Below are 7,500 nucleotides of genomic sequence, written 5' to 3' on the forward strand. Positions count from 1 at the left end.
ATGTTTGTCAGATTGAGCTGCATTTGGTGGTCTTACCTCTGCAAGCTTTTCCGTCCCCAGCGTATCCGGGCTTGCACGTGCACTGGTAGGAGCCAATAGCGTTGTTGCATGTAGCATTCACATGACACACAGGTGAAGAAGCAGTGCATTCATCAACATCTACAACATAAAGGAACAACTTTAACCGCGAGTACAGTAACATGCGGTCAATCTCCAAACCCGACCCAGTGAGTTTTGCTTTAAGTGATGGCGTCTCCTAGTCTATTTTAATTAAAATAAAACACAGCAAAATACTGTATAAAAATACAGTGTACCGAGGATGTTTGGATACAGTCAAACTCGCTCAAGAAATATGTGATTCAAATTCGTGTTTTACAGAACTTCTCTTTTCTCCAGGCGTGTTCGCTTAAAATTGAACCTTTTTTAATCTCAGAAACGGAAATTTATTTTATCCGATTTCATAAAATGTCATAAATTGCATCCTTAACGCAATCACGACAGTTTCCTTCAGAGCAGTGGAATTTAAACGCGACCTGTTTAATACTTCAAATATTCTATTAACTTAGTGCTGTCAATACTAATGCTAACAAGGTAAAAATTATGCAGTCAATGAGCCTTTATTTGTAAAGTGAAACACAACTTGCGCAGCAACAATGTAAGGGTAACAGAATGAACAAGAGAACGCCAGTGTTACGGAGGACGTACGTCTGAGTCCTGCCTAACACTCGCATTTTTCAATTGTCAAATCGCCCGTTGCCAAACAACTTTTATCCTATAACAGGAAAAACGTTAAGCGCGATTAACGTGCGGTCGATCTTCAAACCCACACCTTAAGTTAGATTTCAGTGAGATGGCTTTTGACTTTGTCAATCATAGTCAGAATTTATATGACAGGGGTTTTTTAGAAATCGAATGCCTTCAACTATGAAATGATCCATAACCCATCTTTTATGTAGGGCTTAACGTGCAAGAAAAAGATATCAGTTTGACCCTTAAAGTCCCAGGTGGTGCCCCATGCATGGGCAAGTAAAATACGGTCTGCCGCTAGACATGAGTGAAAGATGTAAGTGGCTTTGTTGAGGCTGGTGATTAGTAATTTCCTGTCTCACACCAATCGTGACAAATCGACACAAACGTGAAGAGTTAGAAAACATGCCCGCAGACGATATTATTGGGGAGGTAACTGAGCCAACCGATTGGGTCAACTCGATCAAATGCAATGCCAGAGAAACGCCAGAAGGAAAAAAGAAGGTCAGTCTTGCGTGTGCTCTAATGGCTTTAAACAACAACAGTTGCAGTTCAAACAGTTTAGGACAGTGCCTTTGTACGAAAATGGACGCGTGATCGCGTTCGACTTGCTAGTACCCTTTGCTGTGTCAACCACTGAGAGTAAAAGGTTCCCATGAAGCTGGGGAAGGGTCTCGTCAATACTGCGGCTATCACACGGTAATGCTCACACCGTATGTGCTTATTTAAATTACTGCAGATTTTTCCGTCCCCAGCGTATCCGCGCTTGCAAGTGCACTGGTAGGAACCAAGAGTGTTGTTGCATGCAGCATTTTCATGACACACGGATGAAGAAGCAGTGCATTCATCAACGTCTACAAGGTAAAGGAACAACTTTAATTTAACTGCAATTAGCATGCAGTCCATCTGCTTACCAACACCCCCTCCCCATCCCCCTCCCTTACCCAATTTATTTTTGCTTCGAGGGAACCATTAAAACGTAAAAGAAGAGAAAGTGGTGGAGGACGAGACAGCTAGAGGGGTTGCTGCAGAAAAGAGAATACACACGAGGTTAAGCAAAGAAAATTGGAGGTGAAAAAGATGAGGCGGATGCAGTTGCCGATGAAGATAGACAGGTAAATATAACAGTCATAAGTATGTAGAAAATGTTGGAGGAAGGAATTCTGATAAAAAAGAAAAATAAAAAAAAATAGATGAGGATTAAGATGCAGACGTAGGTGAAAATGAAGATGGGGTTCGAGATGGAGATGAAGATGAAAATGTAGAGGAATCAGGCCTGACGCGGGGGTAGAGATGAAGAAGGAGAAGGAGGAGGAGATAAAAGAAGTAAGAAGTTATCAGTTCTCACCTTCGGTTTTCATATCGCAAAATGCATGTACTGGAATCCCTGGCTTTATTGAAGACATCCAGTATTTGCCGTTGGAGGCTCGTCCCTCACTCATCTTAATTTCCTTACAGGACTCAGCTGCTAGTTCAGAGATGGAGCCTAATTGGGCTGAAATTGAGAAACTTGTATTATTTCTTTATGTTTGCTTTAGCAGTCCTTTCTTGCAACAAACCTTCTAAAATTCCACTTACCTCTCTTTATGTATTTTCTGAAATAATGTCTGTCTGCATCTGGAATAAAATCCTCAGGTCTGGCTTCTTTGGTACGATCACTGAATTCGCACATTTGGAGAGACATCACAAAGTTGAAGCTTTGGCAACGATCATCCTTGAAGCAGGCCGAAAGGCAATGAAGTCCAATATTGGCCATCATTGTTTGATAGATGTGTCCTTGCAACATCCATCCCAAGATGGACTCCTCAGATCCAAATGCAGGACATTGTTGAGAGTTTGTTTTAACGACAATTTGACAAGTGGCAACAAAAATCAAGAGCTTGGGCAGCGTTTTCCAGACAACTATAAAGAGAATAAAAATGCCGACCTTAAACAAGATCTATCTTTTTTTCTCAAATGAATAGTAGTTCTCCTATATGCGTTGATGGTTTTGGTTCGTTAGTATCTATAACTATATTCCGTAAGGGTAACATTACCCGGTTTTTTTTTTATTCCCGTATTTGAAAGTAACTCTATAATAACTAAAATGATATTTTGTTTCCAAATAAGTTAATTATTGATTTTTTTCCCAGTTCAGCACATCACTGAATTTGGTGATTCAGGTTGCAGCAAGCACGAGTAGAATTTTTTTCTCCTTAGTTATTTAATCGAGCATGAGATATCGGTATGCCTTTCTTCAATATTGCTTATAAAACGGATCGTAAATATCAGTTAAACTAAATTACGTACAAACAACTTTCTCTGACCTGAATCATATCATCGCTTTGCAATTCGCATTCCATGGCTGAACGACTAACGAGAGAAGACATCAAATTGCGACCCAAAGCTCTAGTTCTTAAATTCTTGAATAGGTATACCAATTGCAACTTTCAGTCGAATGTGTCAATATTTAGATTACATTATGTTAAATTTCCTTACTGAGATGCTGGGAATTCTGGTCGTTCTATTTAAACAGGAAGATGACCATTGTCTCCAGCTACAATAGCCTGTATATATTCTATCTAGATAGGCACGCAAGATAATTTATTTTTCAAACTTAACCGCAGAGATGTAAACCACAATGGATTCTTTTTCTTCATCCACTCCTAAATTCGTATACATAAAAGAACATTAGAATACCCGATGGTACATCATATTAATCACATCAAAGTATCTCAAGCGCTTAAGATGTTCTCTCGCGACTGAAATTGAATCTGGTTTTAACTATATTGGGACGCTAATATTTACTGGCTCCTTACAAACAGAGGTACTTAAGACGTTTAGCTTTTTCTAATTTACAATTTCGCAAGGCTCTGGTGACCAATAGCACAATGAAAAATAAATGATTCACAAACTATTCTATTATACTTCGGGCATTTTATAGGCTCTTTAATTCCAGAAATATTAATCCGAAAAACCGGTGATCGGGCATTTCCGGAACATTTCATTTTATGTCATTCCCAACGACGGTCTTTAGTAATCTATCTCATTTCTTTAAAGTGATTATGATGATGATGATGATGATTATTATTATTAGCATTTTATGAAGGGATCAAAAGAGTGTGACAGAGCCACTTTAACATTTTTTATAAAGTCCTTCTTGGAAACAAACATACCCATATTTGGAGTTAGTTCCGAATAAATAATAATAATTTTTTGTATCCATCAGTTCTTACAACCTAAATCGTGGTCAATCTCGTGGTTACAAATACACTATGGAGTCAACTTATTTTAATTTTCGACGTCTCAGGGGGTATCACTGCTTCAAGTAACGAAGGCCCTCAGCTGCCTATACTTTATACTATACAATATACTTTACGTACTTTCCCTTCTGATTTTTGACATATCACCTCTTTAAACAAAGAAATAATCACATTCATTTTGCAATGACGCCTTTTACAGTAAAGATTCTTAGCTGCAAAATCCAGGTGAATAGTATCCGCGGTGAACACAGTTCTATTGAATGAAGTATCATGTTGTCTGAAAGAGAGCCAAGTGCGAGATCGTGTTCTGGTCTTTACTTGTGACGTGAGCATGTTGTTACTGCAGCAATGTAAACAGTGTAGGAAGTAATCTGCTCATGCTATCCTTCAGCAGCATGATTAAAATATATATAAGACTGCTCTATTGAGGCCTTAAACTGCTGTTTAAAAGTAAAAAGTAAAATCCAAGCTTTCGCCGATCAACGGCATCTTCAGGGATTAGAAAATATTCCGCACGCGCTATATATGCAAAATAGGTGTAGGGTGAGATGTGTAAAAGATGTGACGTATGTATGAAAGCTATAGAAATGAACTGTGAGTAGAATACAAAACTCTAATATTGGAGTGTCTCTAAACAAAGGACCTCTAAAAGCGCTTAGGAATCGTCTCTAAAATAGAATATTAAAATAGCAGTTCTGCGAATTCAGTACATTCTTCTCGGGAATTGAGTGTGGGCTTGTACTTTCTAATGTAAAATGCTTCACAGAGGCGTAGATTAGCGGGGTCGTTTTCGCTCATAATAATCTTGACATCAATGCCTTTGTGACGCCATCACCTACCAAAAGGTGCCCCGCATGTCAGCCAAGACTGTTGAAAATAAAGTTAACGCAGCCTGGAAGAAGATCTGCCCACAAAATGAATTCCCTACCTTTATCCAAGAGAGCTTCCTCGCGTCAAACACGGATCTGCCCAGGTTCTACTATCTCATCAAGACACACAAAGCAAGCCCCGACATCAAAATGCGACCTATCGTATCCAATATCAATGGCCTCACCCAACGCCACCCAACGCCCTTAAACCGATGCTAAAAAATGTCCCAACCCATTTACAAAACAGTTTCGAACTCATTAGATGTATTCAGACTGGCGATCTTACAACAAACAAAGCGTTACCTTATCCATGCAGCCTCGATGTGGTATCCTTATACACCACAATTCCTATACAGGAAGCCATCACCAAAGCTACAGACAGAATCCTAAACCCAGTACTCCACCTCTGCAGACAAGACGTCTCAGACTTCCTCCAAGTCGCGCTAAACAACATGTATTTTTCCTTCATAGATCAAGTTTTTTCGCCAAAGAGAGGGCCTACCTGCATGGCTTCCAGAATTTCAGGCACACTGGCTATCCTATTTATGGACAATCTTGAAACCATCGCCCTCTCCTCGCACCTAATGATAAACCCTTACAAGAGATATGTTGATGATATCTATCTCCAAACAATCAATGAAGAAACAGCTCACCACTTTCACGACGTAATAAACAATGTGCATCCTAATTTAAAATTCGAAATTGAAAAACCAGAAACAACATCGAGTGGCCTGTCATTGTCATTACTCGATTTCAAAGTCACCATATCCAAGGATGGCAACAGCTCTTTTGAATTCTACAAAAAAACACCCAAGAAACCGCTATTTGTCCACCATCAATCAGCTATGCCAACCAAATCTAAACTCAACTTCATTGGCAACGAGTGAAAACGCATCAAAAACAGATGCTCCTCAAATATATCTGCAAAACAACAACTAAACACATTCGATGACATCCTTCGCCTCAACGGTTATCCAGAGAACAGTATAGAGCAGACAAAACGCCCTTAAAATCCACATCGAAACCCCCAACCTGGCAACACAGAATGGTCATATCTTAAGATCCCTTACATCTCTGAACGACTCAATCGCAGGATCACTAACATTTTCGGAAGAGAAAACATCCCAGTACGCATTGCTCACAAATCCTACACTCTCAGACAAGCCCTATCCCAATCCTCCACGGCGCGCAAACGCACTAGAGACAAATGCCTTATCTCTAACACCAGATTATGTTTACGAAGAAATGCAGTGTACTAGCTCACGTGTAACAGCTGCAATCAACAATATATTGGTAGCACTAAACGTTTCATCCACGACCGCGTATGAGAACATATCAATAACGAAAACTCCTGTGTTAAAAAACACATCTATTCCTGCCAGAACGAAGACTAAAAAGGCATTGATGTCAAGATTATTATGAGCTAAAATGACCCCGCTAATCCACGCCTCTATGAAGCACTTTACATTAGAAAATACAAGCCTACACTCAATTCCCGAGAAGAATGTATTGAATTCGCAGACCTTCTATTTTAATATTCGATTTTAGAGACGATTCCTAAGCGCTTTTAGATGTCCTTTGTTTAGAGACACTCCATAGCGCGCGCGGAATATTTTCTCATCCCTGATGATGCCGTTGATCAGCGAAAGCTTAGATTTTACTTTTTACTTTTAACCACCAGTTTAAGGCCTCAATAGAACAGTTTTGTATATAGTGAGGAAGTGTTTCGATCACGTTTAGAGCAAAAGATGCTAATTGACGACAAGTTTCCTTTTTGCGTTTCCAGGTTTTGCTCATACTTGCGTTGCTTTTGAGAGGCGGCCCGGCCTTAAGCAAAGGCGCCCTACTCGTTCGTTTAACATTTAACCCAAATAACTGTTTACTGTTTTCGAGCTGACGAAAACGTGAAATTTAGTCCCACGTAGGACGTGAGCATTTGGCGCTAGCATGTTGTTCACTCCGGCAATGTAAACAGAGTAGGAAGAGTGTTTTCCAGTATGGCCAGTAAGCTTCAAAATGTGTTCAACATCACAACTCATCAGGTAGAGTAATCTTTTAGTTAACGTTGCCCTAAAGACTAATAGTGTGAAATATTTTCAATATTCAACTTTTGAAAGTTGAAAGGTTTAGTAAGAATGAAATGTGTATTTTCTGTGGAGCTGAGCCTGAAACGTTATATCATTTGCTCTATACCTAGCTCTACTCCAGTGACTTCTGGAATAGTTTTATAATGTTTTGCAAAGTACTGATGAAAAAAAAAAAAAAATAGCATTTCCTTGAAAGATGTTGTGGTTGGCGTCTTGCAGACACGGTGATGCCCGTTACTCAACTATTTTCTTCTGATTGCAAAGCTCTATATATGGGACTGCAGAAAGAACCTGCTTATTCCTAACATTACTGGTTTAAACTAAAGGTTCGAATTAAATATGACACTTAATTCAGTTCATAAGTCGTTCTAGTCGAAAGAAAGGCATCTTTAAAAACAAATCGGAGGGCCTCGATATTCTGGTGTAAAAGTTGTTAATTCTTACGTTGCTGTCGGAGTGATGCGTATAATCAGCATTTCAACATGTAATCATTGTTTTGTTTTTTAATTCTCTTACTTTAATTTGTAGTGCATCAGGTGTATTGAAACGTGTTAA

At 39.2% G+C, this 7,500-nt stretch overlaps 1 pseudogene; it reads right to left on the reverse strand.

The window, feature by feature from the left end:
• The window catches only part of LOC138031951 (uncharacterized), a 7,752-nt pseudogene extending 3,846 nt beyond the window's left edge, over nt 1-3,906 (reverse strand).
• Between the last annotated feature and the right edge of the window lie 3,594 nt (nt 3,907-7,500).

Source organism: Montipora capricornis, chromosome 14, assembly GCF_036669925.1.
Source record: "Montipora capricornis isolate CH-2021 chromosome 14, ASM3666992v2, whole genome shotgun sequence".
NCBI lineage: Eukaryota > Metazoa > Cnidaria > Anthozoa > Scleractinia > Acroporidae > Montipora > Montipora capricornis.